Raw genomic sequence first — 17,114 nt, forward strand, 5'->3', positions numbered from 1 at the left:
AGGCAAGGCCCTCCCTGGAGAGCAAGGCACCAAGGCCTTTCCCTCGCCCAACCCTACCCACCAACAAGTCCGCGGCAGCCTAGGTGCCAAGCCTAAGAAATGCCCCCAGAAAACGTCCCTGAAGTGCTTCACCACTGTTCTCAAAAGGTTGTGCCTCTTGATATGTTGACCTCACCCCCACTTGTGTCCTATAAATTAGGTCTACTCTCCAGAAAGGAAACCCTTGTCTCGTCCATCTTATTAGTAGTTCTTCATACTGTCTTTCATATGTGACTGTGGCCCCCCCAGCCTTCACCAGCTTTCTCCCTTCTGGATGGAAACTTCACACAGCTCCAGATAGGCAGGCACTAAGATTTGAGTGACAGCTTCACAGGAAGTCACTGGAGGAGCCCTGGGCATCAGCTGTGGTGTGAGGGATGCTGGGACATCTGGGGGAGGCCAGAGCACAGGGGCAAGGCAAGACACCACAGGTAAGCAGTCAGCCGGGGTCCTATTTCCAGCTTTGCCACTTAGCAGCTGTGTAACCTGGGAACGTGACTCAAAACTCTTCAAGCCTCTATTTTCCTTATTATAAATATTATTGTAATAACAGTATCTATCTCACAGGGTTGTTTCAAGAATTAAACAAAATAATATACATATAAAGCATTCAGCACTTTGCCCAGCACATAGTCAGCAGTCAGTACAGGGAGGCATTATGAATCTTGTTAATCATTCAAACATTTATTGATCAGTTGCTCTAAACCCTGTACCTTGCCAGGGGCTGGGGCTTCCAGTTTCTGCCCTCAAGAACCTCACAGTCCAGTGAGAGAGGACCACAGAAGAACCATCGATTAGGATGCCATGTGGTAAGTGCTTTATTAAATAATTACTTTTAAAAGAACTGTCACGAATAGGTGACAACCATTTTCTGCTCACCATTGTGTGCTACGTGCTTTATAGAGACCGAGAGTATATGCTTTCTAATCCAAACACCTGGGTTCAAATCCTAGCATTATCACTGAATACTCAGGTACTCTTGGGTATGTTAACGTCTTTGAAACTTACTTATCTCATTTGGAAAATGGGTATAAAGTTAGAAAAAATATACTTAATATCACAGTGCCTTGCACACAGTAGGTGCTTAACAAAATAGATGTCCCTTAAAGCAACGACTAAGGGTGTTTGGAGAACTGACACTGGATGGCTGTTGCTCCAGCCCTGGAGTACTGCCTGGGTAAGCCTCAAGGTCAAGGCAGCACATCCACCTAGGATGTGTAGCAGGACTTTAATGTTCAGTGCCTTGTCCGGTTTGGAGCCAGTTCTGAGCCAACCAACAACTGGAGCCATAGGGACCAGAGGCTGGTCCCTGCAAAGGAGCTGCTGGCAAGAACTAGATAGAACGTTCCAAATAGGGCAGCGCCTCCAGCACCAACCAAGGCACAGAGAAACTGAGTAGTTGGTGCAGTAAGAGGCCAAGCTAGGACTCTAATGAGCGCCTGGTATATTAATCGAGGCAGGAATACCCCCACTCAGGACCACTCTGCAGCCTGGAGCTACAGTGGCTTCTACGTAGACCACAGACACTGCACACTCAGCCCTGTGCCCGGTACCCCCGGGCTGGGTCCTGTGGAGGGAACAAGGATGACCCAGGCAGAGCTCCACACCCTACGGAGTGCTTCACCTCTGGGAAGGAGCCGAGCAAATCAGAACACACCAGCCCCAGAACTGATCCCGTGCACAGAGAAGAACAAAATTACACAAACCCAGACCTGTTGACACAAATGAACATTCCTGCAGTGCAGCCTGATAAGCCTGTTGCTAAGCCTACCTGGTTTCCTGTCACGGAGCACCTCGTTCTCAGCTCAGGAAAGATAATAACTCTGGGAACCAGCTTCCTTAGGAGACCTGGCAGAATGCTTTCAGTCCAGAGCAAAACCTGTCTTTCAACACAGCTTCTCCTCCTCCCGTGTCAGACAAGAGGAAACCCAAGCCATGCAGGAAAGGGTTTGCACACACGCACACACAGCCCTGCTGGGTGTCAGTGGCTGTAAGTGACCCTCAGGGAAAGGAAGGAGCCCCGGATCTCTGGGCTCAGAGTACCTCCTAAACAAAGACTCTAAAGTTTCCTGCTGGGACAGGGCGAGACACAGGACGCTCAGATTCCAGGCGTACCCGCAGCTATCATCTGTCAGTCCTGACACCAGCCCTGTCTGTGTCGAGGTCCAAGCAGAGAGATCAGAAAGCGCGGGGTAGGGGCAGGGGCTGGGGAGGGCAAGAAAGGGGAGAAAGGCCTTTGGAGAGACCAATATGAATAGTAGGAGTTTTTATCTGACCCCAAAGAACAGGGCAAGGGAGAGCTGTGTGATCTAAGCCAGGATGAAAGAATGGCTGGCCTCCCCTTGTAATCAAAGAGTTTAATGATGCTTATTAAAAGCCCATTTCTGGGTCCTGTTGAAAAATTATACCTGTTAAGTGTTTTCTTTTTTTCACGAGAATTGCTTCCTAGAGATTAAACACACACACACGCGCGCACACACACACACACACACACACACTCATCCCTTACAAACCCCACTCCCCACCGAGGCACACACATTCCCCACAAATCCCGCACATCCCAGATATCACACACATGCTAGTCCTCTTCATTAAAGATGGCCACAATTCACAGCGTACACACGCACAGTAAAACAGAGAAACCAGGCCCAGTCCCTGCGGTGATTCACGCACCCTTTGAAATTCCAGACTTTGAGGGAGCCCAGGAGCTTCCTGCTCAAGCAGTTGTCATCCCACAAACAAACAGCACAGCCTCTAATCCACATCATTCTCCCTGTCTTGCCTGAGGCCAGGCAACTCTGCAAAAGCAGACCCAGGATCGTTAAGCTTTGGTGGAAAGCAACCGTGTTCAGTAGGGTCACTGCGGAAGAGGGGGGCTGTGTCCCTCTGGCCCATGGCGGGCTTTCTCTGATATGCTGAATCGCAGCCACCTGAAGGAGGTGGCCCTGGGCCTGCAGCATGTTCTCCTCTGGTTATCAGCTTACCCAGAGCCCAAGGCTGCCTTCAGTCTCAGGCACAGAAGACATTGCTTTCTGGAATAATCAGTTAGACACAGGAAAGTACTCCTTGCAGAAAAGTATCTCTGCACCAGCGTGGGTTTCCTCTGGGTGCCGATGTGCCCAACATTTTACTCACTGCTAAGGGACAGGGTACAAAAACGCCCGTTCAAATGCCCAAACCTTCAGTGGAACAGTGTGCTGTTCTCAAAAACAAATGCTTAGGAGCTAGTAAATCTAGCTCAAGGGTTTCAAGGGCAGCTCTAACCCTTACTCACGCAAGGGCCTGAGCCAACTCTCTAAGCCATAGTTTTCTCCTCTGCAAAATGGTAATAACAACTTCTTTCCATCTTACAGAGTTTCGGGGAAGATCACAAAATGCCCTAGAGATTGTAAACTCCAAAGCAGATGTTAGAAGTTCTCATGATGAGACAGTAATGAGGAAATGCAGGAGCTCATAAATTGGGCTGTGAGTGCCTCCCGGGCAAAGCTTATGTTGTGTTTACCTTGTTATCCTCAGTGCCTGACACAGAGGGCAGCACCACACATTCTGGGGGAAAACAGTTTGAAAGAAAGAATGAAAAATGAGTGAATCCCTGAGTTAAGTGGTTTGTTCAAGGTCACAGAGCAGCTCACTGTGGGACAGGAAGCCAGATCTCCTGACACCCGTAGTCCAGGGCTCTCTGTTCTAGATGAACCAAACTCTTAGATCTGTTGAAGACAGGGCAGTGATATCCCATTAGCCCCAGCACGGGCCTGGTTTGCTTACGAGGCCTTCACGAACCCTCCTGTTAAACATTCCAACTCAACAGTGGGAACAAACAGAAACCACACGTGCAAATAATACCCAAACGCCTCTGACCAACTCATTTCCTGACTTCAATTGCGCAAATCAGAAAAATCGCAAGATTGCGGAGATGGGGCTTCAGAGACTGAATCACAGAGACTAGACATAGATCTTATTTTAGGCTCACTTCCAGCATTATCACTTACCTACTGACCACGTGTCCGAGAGATCACTAGCCCTCTCTGATTCTCAGTTTTTCCATCTGCAAAACAAGAAGAAGATCACAATTAATCCCTTGAGACCACTGGACTAAAAGACGTCGTAAGTTTTATACCCAATATTGGCTACCAACCGCTTATGAGCCCATGTAACTGGGGAAGTTGCTAATGATTAGGGGCTGGGGGCTGGAAGAGAATTACTTCAAAAATGAAGCACGACAATTAAAATAGTTACATGCCAAGAAGGGCACCAATGGCACCCATCTCTCAGTACAGAAAATTCAGCTTTCCATTTTGGCAACTTTATTTTTCATAGATGTCAAAATGCAAGCAATCATTAATTACCAGGAGAAACAGAGCAAAGAAAAACGCTACTACATCAACATACTCACTTCTGACATTTGGGGTATTTTTCCAATTTCTTTCCTTCTCTACATAGAGTTTACCCCTTTGCAGAGTAGGGTCTATGAAGATGTACTACACTGGAAAGTAGCCCTCAGATCACGACTACCCCCTCCACACCCCCATGACTGTTGCCTGTGTAATGAACTCATTTTCATTCCCACGCCTTCTGTCAGTTTCCCCAAGACCTTTCAGGCCTGTGGTCAAGTCTCTGCCCGGCACTGCGCACACCTGAGCCCAGTGGAGTGAGCATCACGTGTCTTTAGGAGCCCTCAGCTGGTCTTTCCCCAATCAGGGTTCCCTTACCTCATCTGGAAAGTGAGGAAACTGGCCTGGCCAATCTCAGAGATCACTTTCAACTTCGAAAGGTGAGGCTAAGGAAAAAGGAAGGAAACATAGATTCGAGTCCCTACTATGTGACAGCTATTGAGCCGATAATATCTATGGATATTATCTCATGATCCTCATAACCACCTTGGGAGATGTTACGGGCGAGAGAATGGTAACTCAGTGAGGTTTGGCCATCTAGCCAATGTCCACTGCAGTCACGCTGGTACCACTTTCACGATTTTCGCCGTCAATGTCTCACTGCTATTACCATTTACTAATTTTTCCAAATCAATTCACATATTTTACTTAACTCTAATTTTAATGGATTTTTAAAAAACGTTTCTCACACTACTATATATAAGATAGATAACTAATAAGGACCTACTGTATAGCACAGGGAACTCTACTCAATAATCTGTAATGACCTATATGGGAAAAGGTCATTTGTATATGTATAACTGATTCACTTTGCTATACAGCGGAAACTAACACAACATGGTAAATCAACTATACTCCAATAAAAGTTTTTAAAAAGTTTCTGCAGTTCGTTATTTCTTCCTCTTTTCTCTATAGCCCAATGGAAGACCACCTTTCAATTAACATAGATTCTATAATTGCAAAAGGGTTGCTATTCAAAGGAATTTTTAATCACAAGCATTTTTTGTAAAAATATCTATGAAGTCATAGGTTTGATGTGCTATGCATATACTTTTTCCAATACTCATTAAAATAAATGACGTTTGAAATTTAAAATGCTCATCCATTTCTACCCTCCTCCCAGCAGTGCCCCTGCTTTACCTTGGGAAAGCTGGTTTAAGTTCCCTCACTTTGCTGCAGCCAGAACTTGGAATCTAAGTCTGTCCTATTTCAAAGTTGAAACTGCAAGAACACCTGACGCTTATTATGTGTCAGGAAAGTTGCCAGAGGTCACACAGCTGGTAACTGAAGGACCTGGGACTGGGACCCCCACTGGCCTACTTCTGACCCTGTGCTCTGTGAGTGTATTAGGTTTCCCCTCTGGCCTTCCTCAGACCCCAAATTTTCAATTTCATGTCATAAGGCCACCAATTAAGTTCTGTTTGCAAATCAAGGCAGAGGCATCCTGTTCTGTTAGGTCACCAGTTTTTCCACAAAGTCACTATACCTATCAATGCATGTTTAAATTCCCCAAAGGGCACTTTGGTAGGCAGCTGCATAATTTCTAAAAACAAGTTTAGGAAATGTGAAGTGAAAGCGACTCCTTATTCAAAGATCCAAGATAGTAACCAAGTAAATAGAAAGAGCTGATAACATAATATCTAGGAATGCCATTGCTACTGCAAATGAGTATAAGATCCAACCGGGTCAGGTGAGGGGCGAGACAGTGGCACAGTGACTATACTGGACCCTCTTCAAAGCTGTTGTTGAGTCTTTCTAGAGCTTTACGCTTCCATTTCCTGTCATCTGGTTTAAAATTAATTGCCATGAATGTTTTATGACCAGGGAGCAAACACTGAAAAGTCTGCAGAACCGGATCAATCAGTCTTTCTATCAGTGGAGTTCCCTATTTCTCTTGAATACGAGCTACAAAGCTGTGCAGAAACAGGAAAACAAACCTATCCCTGATTATTCATTCTCGGTCCAATGACACCTCTTTCGTGAAGCCTGCTCCCGCCGAGTGAGAATCAGTTACTCCCTTCCTTGGGTTTCCTCGCACTAACACTTTAATTACAATCTCTGTTACATTGCAGTTATTGTCTTCTCATCTTTTAAAGTATCATTTTTTTGAACTATTTACCCAAAAGTCACCTGCCACTAGCAATGTGATTTGAGATAGATTTCCTTCTGAACCTCTTTGTATACATACCCACGTATACAGACATTCACATACATACACATCCAGATACTTTACAAAATGGGACCATACTGTACACACTAATATTAATCTACTTTTTAAACGGTTACATAGATGTGTAATTAATTCCCTACAGATGGATATTTGGGTTGTTTGCAATTTTTCACTGGTGTAAATACTCTAATATCTTTGCACGTATATCTTTTTTTTTTTTTTTTTTTTTTTTTTTGCGGTACACGGGCCTCTCACTGCTGTGGCCTCTCCCGTTGCAGAGCACAGGCTCCGGACACGCAGGCTCAGTGGCCATGGCTCACGGGCCCAGCCGCTCCGCGGCATGTGGGATCTTCCCGGACCGGGGCACGAACTGGCATCCGCTGCATAGGCAGGCGGACTCTCAACCACTGCGCCACCAGGGAAGCCCCGCACGTATATCTTTGTGTGGCTGTTGGTTAAGTACTTAAAATATATTTTTTTAACATTTAAAAAAAAATTATCATTGCCACTACCCCCCCCCACAACACACACAAGACCATATCACTTTCAATTTCTACCAGCAGCATACCGGGATGCCACTTCCTTGTGCTCGCAACAGTGTTAGCCATTAGCCATTAGGTAAAGGGAGTCTAGTTATTTTAAGCTGCAACTGTTGGACATCTTTTTCTGTTTCTTGGCCTCATTTTTCTTCCTCTCCAGGGCCTCCACTCTCACCAAGCCACCACCATCTCTCATCTGGACTCCTAACTGGTCTCCCCACATCCTCTACTCCACTTCTCTCCACCCAGAAGCTAGAGGGATTAAAAAATAATAATAATACAAATGGAATCATGCCCCCTGCCTAAAACCCTTTGACAGCTTTCTATTCTTTTGAAGATCAAATCCAAAGTCCATAATGTGCCCTTGTGCCTCGAGAGGCTGCTTCTAGGACCCAGTTTCTGCACCGCCTGGTTTGTCAATGCATCCATCTGCCTCCAGTCTCTGCTCTTAGCAGGCTGGCTTCCTTTTAGGTCCTCTTCTTCCCAACTCAAGGCCCTGGACATGCTGTTCCCCTGCCTGGAGAGTTGTTTGCTCTCCCCTCTGCTGCCTAATCCCGACTCATCCTGCCTCTCTCTGGGCTTAAACACCATCCCCTCAGAGACGCCCTGAACCCCCAGACTAAGTGAGCTCCTCTGGCTACTTACCGGAGATTTCCTTTGCGGCCCATCTCACAACTGTAATTAAGTACTGTCTGGCACGGTTTGTTCAGTGAGTACCACACTGCAGGCTCCGTGAGGACAGGGCTGGGGACTCTTCCCAGCACCATCCCCTCAGAACTCAGCACGGGAGCTAGCACAGAGTAGGCACTCAACAAATACTCACTGAATTAACTTTTTTCTTAAGTTAAAATAAAATCAAATAACCTGGCTACTCCAAGGGCCAAGCGATCAACTCTAGGTTTTATGAATAAAGGAATGTGGGTTTTCACACAGAAAGCAGACGATGTGAAAAACCAGGCCTGTTTTCAAGGGTACGGTCTCTGGTTGAATTAAGCCCAGTCATGAAGGACTGTCTCCTCTCTCTCCATGGAAACAACTGGAAGCCTTGCCTTTGGCAACCACAAGATCACTGGGGTGGAAGGATGTGGAAGCAAGGTCCACATCTTGGGCCTTTCTGTAGCTCCCTTTTTTCCTCTCTACCTTGTGTTTTGCCCACGTTCAATGCATGTCTCTTAAATGGATTTCATCTCAAGTCAAATTACATAGTAATTACGGCTAATTCACTGCCTTTTCTACTGTCTAACATTTAAAAATAAATCTGCATTATCTAGCACAACTGACTTGATGGTTTTCCCTCTATAGATCAATACCTACATTTAGGAGTACTTCCTCTTAGGTTACTTTCTGAAAACCCAAAACAGTGAATTACGGGTCAGAGAGCCTTGGCTCTCCTGTAGCTACATCTCTGCCCTGCTCCCTAAGTCTACCTTGTTCTCAGCTCAGCGTTCCGTGCACTGAATTTGGTGAAACTGTACCCCCTCTCCCCTTTCTTACAGGATCTCTGCGATGCAAGTCTGAGATCAGGCCAGGCTGTGGAGGCACCATTTCCCTGGCTTAATTTGGACTCTTCTCAAGTTAATCATGGAGCAGAACACTGGTTATAACGATCAGTTGCATGTAAAGTGTGGATGGACTCACTCTGGTCAACTCTAGCCACTGATTTCCTGGGCGGGATAGCTGTAGATCAAGGATTTGCTGGGGTCTATTGTGGAGGGCTCAGATGTCCATCCATTCTAAGGGAGGCACAGAAGAAGAAGAAAAGCTTGTCTCCTGCCCTGGGGGAGATTGTGTTTCAGTTGGGAAGACAAGACCAAGATGCCACAGTCTCAGTCCCGCCAATGTCTGAAGCCCCATCTGACCACTCCTCTAGGTGCTGCTCTAAGATTCCTTTCCTATGAACATCTCTCTATCTGAAGTGTCCTTCTCCATCTAAAGATCCAAAGAAGAATGACTGGGACACCTACTGGGGCTCAGTAAGTCCTTGTTAAATGTTGTTCAGAAGCATTGGCTCTGGAATCAGAGTCTGGCTTTGACCTCTGGCTCTATTCCCTCCCAGCTGGGTGACCTTGGGCTGTATCCTTCACCTTCCCATGCCTCTGTGTTTGTATCTGAAATGTAGGGATAGTAAAAAGGACCCACATTTTGGGTTGCTGCAATGCTCATGTGCCTATCACCTAGCAAAGGCTCAACAAATTTTTGGTGAATATTATTATTACTGCTGCTATTGTAATTTTAGTTAACAGTGTAGTACTTATCATGTGCTAGGCTTTGTCCTAAACACTTTACAATATTAACTCATTTAATCCTCATAAACAATGCTGTGAAGTAGGAACTATTATTTTTCTCATTTAATAGACAGAAACTTCAGTATTAAGAGGCTAATAAAATTGCCCAAAGTCATACAATGAATAGTGAAGCCAGGATTTTGAACCCAGGCAGTTTGGCCTGGAAGTCATGCTCTAAACCACTAGATTATTAACCATAACAATTGTTATTTAATGAATTACCAGAATTCTTAGTTGTTAATAATTATTCATTTTTATTAACGATGGGTGCCTGCCCACTCATATAGGTCCCCAGACACCTGGGGTGACAAAGATGCGGTTTAGGTCTGGCAGCCAAGTTCACTGAGCTTCAGAAGAGTCATCCAGTCCCAGGTTGAAACCACGGACAAGAAGAGGAAACCGGGGCAGAAGGCCAGTGTTGTGTGCTAGGCCATTATAGTGGGGATGGCAGAGGACCATGGGTGTCCACAGTTAGCCCTAGGAGCTCTGGCTGCAAAAAGTGCACTGAACTTCCAGGCCCTACCGATTAGGAGGGCTGGGGTTTTCCCCTGAGCTTCCTACTACATCCTGATGGACTCTAGGCCTGAGTGGGTAAGGACCTGCAAGGGAAAGGACATCTGTGGCTCAGCCAAGCAAGGCTGGAGAAGGCTCAGGGTCACGCCACCTTTCTGGGAGTCCCTGCTGCTCCTGCTTATGAGGTCCCATGACCCTCAGCTCAGAGATGCTTTTTGAGCTTTAAGTATCTCCTTTTCAGATGTGGAGGCTGTTGATCCAAGCTAAGCTGGTCGTGTTGCTGCCAGACGTCTGAGCGAGGAGGAGCTCTCCCCCGAGGACCATGGTCTGTCATTTTCAACCTCATCATGGTTGTGCATGGATTTTAATTTCTTTTTTAATTTTGCCTGTGTTGGATCTTCTCTGCTGCACGCAGGGTTTCTCCCGTTGCGGTGAGCGGGGGCTACTCTTCGTTGCGGTGTGCGGGCTTCTCATGGCGGTGGCTCCTCTTGTTGCAGAGCACGGGCTCTAGGTACGCGGGCTTCAGCAGTTGCGGCACACAGGCTCAGTAGTTGTGACACATGGGGCTTAGTTGCTCCGCGGCATGTGGGATCTTCCCAGACCAGGGATCGAACGCATGTCCCCTGCATTGGCAGGCGGATTCACAACCACTGCACCACCAGGGAAGCCCTGTGCATTGATTTGTTTTTCCTGGACTTCTGCTGCTTATTGGAGCCTCAAAACATGCTCACTTTAGCTTTCTTCTGGGTATTGCAAAGTTTCTGTCCTTCTTCACTCCCTCTTGGTTAGACTTCATTTTTTGGTGGGAAATCACAAAAGGGAAGCATTTTAGGCATGAAGCAATTCGGGAGAGAAAACTGGACTCTAGCCACAGGGGCTTGGCCTACACAACCTAACAACCCACCATGGCTTGGCAGGGTCAAGAAGAAAACCCTTAACTGGCCTTCCAAAGACCAGCTGTGTCCTCCTCTGGGCACCCTCACCTCAGCTGCTCCCAGCTGGGGACATGACATGAAGTTGCTTCCAGAGTCACATAGTTTTCCATGTTGTAGAGCAGAGATAATGATGCTTTTATTATTTGCCTAAAAATGTGGATAGTCCAATAACAATCTAAAATGTTGCATGACACGATCACTTCTTTTCAACCACGCCCACAGAACCATGGGAGAGAGCCTTTCTAATTTTTAAAAACCAAGGAAGTCAGCTCGCCTTGACACATCAACTTTTCCACCCAGCAGCCGCATGCTCACCCTTTCATCAGCAAGCAACTGCTGGCTGCTTCCTCTGTGTGTCAGACCCAGACTGGAACTGGTGGCTAGGAAAACGGAGAGAGCAGGGACCTGACCCATGTTTGAATCCCAGCTCTGACTCAGATGAGCTGTGTGACACAGAGAAAGTTAATTAACCTCTCTGAGCCTCACCTTCCTCATCTGCAAAGGGAGATCCTCATCCCAACCTTCCAGGGCTGTTGTAAGAATTCTAAGGAATGGCAGTTCTCAAACACTTAGCTGGGGCCTGCATGTCAGTCCTGAACAGCACGCACTGCTTTATAAAGTCCACTACTGGAATTTCCTGGTGGTCCAGTGGTTAGGACTCCAAGCTTTCACTGCTGAGGGCCCAGGTTCGATCCCTGGTCGGGGAACTAGGATCCCACAAGCCACGTGGCACAGCCAAAAATAAAAATAAAAAAATAAAGTCCACTACTAATGATGGTCCATGTGACATGCTCCCTGCACTAAAAGGTACAGTGTTACAGGTAGAATGCGGCAGTCTGTGGTCCACAGGGAGATCCAGCCCGGAAGGGGTCAGTCCTACCACAGTGGGACTGGGTAAAGCAGGCTCCAAGCAAGACTTCAAGTGAGCACAGTGTTTTCAAAAGAAAAAGGTCCACGGCACGAAGTATGAAATGCAGACCTGTCCTGAGAAATGTGAGCAGCAGAAGGAACAGTGGACACTCTGACAGCATGGATGCTGTGAAGGACGCAGGGCTGGAGCCTGGAAGGCCTCCTGGGCCAGGTTCTAGCAACAGGTTCATCCATCAGAGGGTTTTAAGCTGGGCGATCATAGGCCAGGTTTGTCCTTGAGACTAATTACTGCCTGCAGTGAGGCTGGACTGGAGGGGTGAGCCTGGGGCAGGGAGAGCCACGGAGCTGAGGCTGATCCAGGCTCAAGGGAAGGGTCCCTCACTTTGTTCGACAGGCTGCTAGTTGCCCGTGCCCAGCTCCTCATAGCAGCCTGACTGCAATGACCCAGATACCAGAGGCTGTGGGCACGGCTGCTCCACTGCTGCTCTGAGAAGGGTCCTTTTGGCATCAACTACAAAACCATCTGCCTAAAACAACCCGTTCCTTTCTGACGTGCCTGGGACAGCACCTGCTCGGCTACAGGGCTGTCTCACAGCCCTTGCCTGGAGCCACTGACAGGGTGACGGGGCCGCTGCCCCAGCCTCCATCACTCAAATTAATTCAATTCCATCCAGTTGTATGATTTTTGTGTGTGGACCCATGCTCAGTTTTGAAGCTCGTATGAGGTTGTAACAGAAAAGGTCATGGGCCCAAGAGGTTTATAGTCAAGGACACAGGTCTGCGCTGTGACCCAAGGCTGAGCACTGGCTGTGTTCAGGGCCGAGTGACAGTGCTGTGGGGATAAGAGAGATGGAGCCGTGAACCCTCCTTGGCGGCATCAGAAAAGCTCCATGCAAGAGGTGTCACTTGCCTGGGCCCTGGAGACAAAGAAGGCATCTGACAGGCAAGGGGTGAGAAAAGAGCCTTCATTCCAGGCTGAGGGAGGGCACGTGAGGAGGAATTAGCGTTGCTTTCTAGAGCTGAACCACAGCGGGAGAAGAGGAGGTGACAGGAGGCAAAGACCAGGGGGGGCTGAGGTCCCGCTGGGAGGGGCCTGATGTCACTTTCTACTTTCTTCCCCGAGGCACAAGAACTAGGGTCACGTAAGGAACAGCAAAGGCAGTAACTTTTATTAAACACCACTCTGCATCTGGCAACGCGCATTCCATTAACTCTACACAAGTCATTTGGTTTGAATGTTATAACCATCCTGGGAGGGACATATTGTCACCATCCCCCTTTTACATGGGAAGAAACTAAGGTTGAGAGAGATTATATGACTGCCGAGGCTGCTGAGGCAGGAACAGAGCTAAATATGTGAACCTGAGCCCAGTGGTCCTTCCTCTGCACAATACCAGCTCCCTACATGAGGGAGACAGATGCCTGATACCTTGGCTTCAAACAGCCGAGGAGACAGGATCATCAACATCACCACCACCGCCTTCACCATCGTCATGACCACCGTTGTCATGGACTCCAAATTGTATTTCACAAAGGAGAAAGGGAACCATATGTGACTCTTTGTAATAGGATCTTATAAGATTCCTGAGCATATATGTTTAATTAAAATCAACTGCTACCAGTGACCGCCTATGGTCACTGCCAGCTTACAACTTGGGAGGTGCTTCACGATGTGTTTCTAATAACATTTACAACCACCCTATAAAGCAGGCTTTACTTCCCGGGTCTTATAGTTGAGGGAATGGAGGCTCAGAGAGGCAAAGCGATCTGCCTTAGTTGTACAGAGCGGGAACTAGACACACACACCTCAGTGCTCAGCCCCACCTGCCATGTTCAAACTCAACACGTCCACGGCGCAGTCTCTACCTCCAAAGGGGCCTCTTCTGCTGGCCCATCTCAGTGAGTGATGCACTCTCCACCAGCACACGCTGGAAACCTAGGCCACCTCTCAATACGCCTCCCCTTTGTTTCACCCCCATATGAACCCCTCATCAAACCTCGCTGGTTCCCACTCTCCCTGTCCTATCCACTTCTCACCACCTCCGCCTCCACTACCCAAGTCCAGGCCACAGCCAGCTCTCACCTGAGCTTCTGCAATGGCCTCCCAACCAGTCTCCCAGCATGCGAGCCCTTCCCTGGCTCCAGGGCCCAGAGAGCCTGGCTCCTGCTGCAGTAGCTCTGCTGCCTCTGACCACACGCCCGCCCCGCCCCGCCCGCCCCTTTTACGTCCTCAAACACCACACTGTGTGGCCTGCTTCAGAGCATTTACACAGGCTGTTTCTTCCAGCTCTGCTCCCGGCTTTGCAGGCCCTGCCTTCAGATCTTAGCTCAAACGTCACTTCTTCCAGGAAGTCTTCCCAGACCCCCATCTCAATCAGTAGGTACACACCAGGACAGTTGTGCCTGAGACATGGAAACGCTTCCACATCAGTTGCTACGTAGTCACTGCCCTGAGCCCTGAGATACTGCCCAGCACGACCTCAGCTCCTCCCCAGGGTCCTCCAGCCCTTGCCACAAGCCAGAGGATAAGGCATGTGTGGCAAGTGGAAGGCTCCCGGGCCCCGCCTGGGCATTATGGCAGAAGCCGTTTCTGACTGGCCTGTGCACCTGCAGTCCCGGTTGTTAAATATTTTGAAGGCCACCTCCGCTCTTGATCCTGTACTTCTCACAGTTCATGGTTATGTATTTATTTGGGTGACTATTTGAGGCATGAACTCTGGGAGGGCAGGAAGCACAAAAGTTTGCTTTACCATGTCCAGGCTCAGTAGAGAAGGCCTAAGTGATATAATGAATTAAATGAATAAGAAGTGCTGCTTCCTCCACCTTTCTGGCTGTATCTGCTCAGCTTTTCCAATAACTTCAGGGACCAAGCAATGAAAGAAGCTGGGCGGATACAATCGAACACCAAGGTGCGTTCAGCAGCTGAGGTGAGGCAGGTGAGGAGAGGGGAGGGAAGGGGGCTACCTGTCCTGCAGCAGTGAGGTCACGGTCTCCGCTACGTACAGACACTGGGGAGAGAGGAGGAAGGTAGTCTTTCTGGGCTTGACTTTTTCCTGTTCCTTAGTCACTTTATCCATCTCATAAAGAGCTCTCAAGCCCAGCCCAGGCCCTTATCAATCAGGCAACGCCTTAGTCCCAAAGCTATCTTCTCTCACGGTTGCTACTCCAAGACTTTCTTAGCGAGTCACCCTGTCTCACCTCTCACTCCCTCTGATTCTTCTCCTGTACCAAGCATGGTCTTAAAATGTGCATCTGATCATGTCTTCCTTCTGTTGAAAATTCTGTGGCTTCCCACCATCCTCAAGATACGTTCAGAGCCTCCCCTAATTTACAAGGTCTTCCTCTCTGAGTCTTATCTATCCCTCTAACCTCACCATCTGTTCTCCTCATTCTCCTCTATTTCCTCCATCAAAACACACTTCTCCCTGTCTCAGGGCCTTTGCACATGCTATCCTGATTTCCAGAATTTTCCCAGCTCACTGTCATCAACCTTCTGTGTTTTAGCTAAAAAGCCATCTACTTTGAAAAGTCTTTGCTGACTAACACCAGTCGGTCAGCTCCTCCTATGACCCACTACCTTTCTTCTGATACACTCAGCCTGCCTGAACTAGCTGTTCAACGTCTGTCTTGAACAGAAGCCCCTTGAGGGCAGGGACTGGGCCATCTTATCTAGCCGGTTGCTCAGCCTGGTTCCTGACGCAGCGCGCTCAATCAATATTTGATGAAAGAATAATCAATATGATGAGGCCGTAAACTCGGACTTTGTCTCCAGGGTCAATGCTGAAATGTAAATTCTAATGGTTACTGTAGAGATCTCAGGAATGAGCCGGTCAATTTATCTCCCTTCATCTAAGGTATGGGAGGGGTCTGAAAACTCAGTGGTGCAGCTAAGGGACCAGACTGAACTCTCAGGAGAGAACTTGAAAAATAAATAAATAAATAAATAAATAAATAAGAAAGAAGGACTAAAAAGGAAGGCAGGAGGGAAGGAAAAAGAATAGAAGATGAGCTCTCCGAAGCAAAAGATTGAGTAGAAGTGTAGGAAAGGACTCACTGAAGATGCTTTTCATGGTAAAGGAAGCCCCTTGGCAAGCTGAGAACCAGGTCATGCTGTTCCAGGACATGGGACTCACCCTGGATGTCCCATCCCTCCTCCGACCCTGACAAGCCGTGTGACCCTCGGCCACGCATTTGTCCTCTACATCTTGCCTTCCCTCCCTGCAAAACAAGAAGCACCCAGGTTCCCCAGATCTGGGATTTCTGCACGGGAGCCTCAGGGAAGACTCAGAGTGAGGGGGATGGAAACCATGGGGGTATGGAGAGTTAGGGCTGGAGTAGCACAGCGCCTTCCACGCAGGACACAAGGGGGAGCCCAGGCCCATGGTGGGGTGGGGGTGGGGGTGGGGCGGTGGGTGTTGCAGGAAGCCTCCATCCCTTCTCCTCCCGCCCCATCCCAGGCTTGTCTGACGTCCTCGGCCACCAACAAATTGGGAGACGTTGGTCTGATGTAACTGAACATCAACCAGGCTGCACAGGGCCTAGGAAATTGCCTCTGAAGCCACTACAGGTGTGGAAGGAGAAGGAGGCTGGGAGGACGGCAGAAGTCAAGGCTGCGCGCTGAATGGGTGGCCCCAGGCCTGATACCCTTGGATCCTGGAGTCCAGGTGTTCAGGTGGCCTAGAGATCACCTGGGACATGGATCTCGGCCTTTTTGTCTCATGGAGCCCTTTGGCAGTCTCCTGAAGCTTAGAGACCCTTCCTCAGAAAAATGTTTCCAAGTGCATAAAATAAAATCCATAGGCTTACAATGGAAACCAATTATATTAAGATGGTTACTGAAATGTCAAACTGATAAATTTCTGGTACGGTAGTATTTTTATTTCTCTTTAAAGTCAAGATTTATAACAAACTCTAGTGGCAGGTCTAATAACTCTCATAACCTGGGAGGAATAATGAACGTAAATGATATTTTGAAGTACCTCCAACAACTGTAATGGGATACAAAAATGTCTGATTCCTCCTGGTAACAAAGTCCCAGAGACTTCAAATGCCATTGTGGTTTACTGCCTATATTCACAATGGGAGAAAATGCTAACTTTTCTCCCAGCCATGTGTTCACATTAAGAACCTCTACTTTAGGGCCATGACCTGACTTTACAGAGGAGGTGGCTGGAGCCCCTAGAGGGGCTGAGAGCTGTACAGAGCTACCCAGCAAGTCAGAGTTAAAAGCAGACTCAGCACAGCCTCCTGCTGTCTCCCAGCCAAGCTCCGCCCACTTGGTAGAGCCATTTCCGCATGCATGATTTTCCGAACACGTAACACAGGACCATCCCTACGATTCCCTGAGCCTTGGTTTCCTCATCAGTGAAATG

General features: G+C 48.0%; 1 protein-coding gene across 8 annotated transcripts in view; it reads right to left on the reverse strand.

Annotated features, from left to right (window-relative positions):
* Positions 1–17,114, reverse strand: part of TENM4 (teneurin transmembrane protein 4) — a 741,722-nt gene that overhangs the window by 586,653 nt on the left and 137,955 nt on the right. For all 8 annotated transcript variants that reach the window (XM_067750497.1, XM_067750495.1, XM_067750496.1 and 5 more), the window contains one exon: positions 4,029–4,084. The gene's annotated coding sequence lies outside the window, so the exon portion shown is untranslated. The remainder of the gene's footprint in view (positions 1–4,028; positions 4,085–17,114) is intronic.

This window comes from Pseudorca crassidens, chromosome 9 (assembly GCF_039906515.1).
Source record: "Pseudorca crassidens isolate mPseCra1 chromosome 9, mPseCra1.hap1, whole genome shotgun sequence".
NCBI lineage: Eukaryota > Metazoa > Chordata > Mammalia > Artiodactyla > Delphinidae > Pseudorca > Pseudorca crassidens.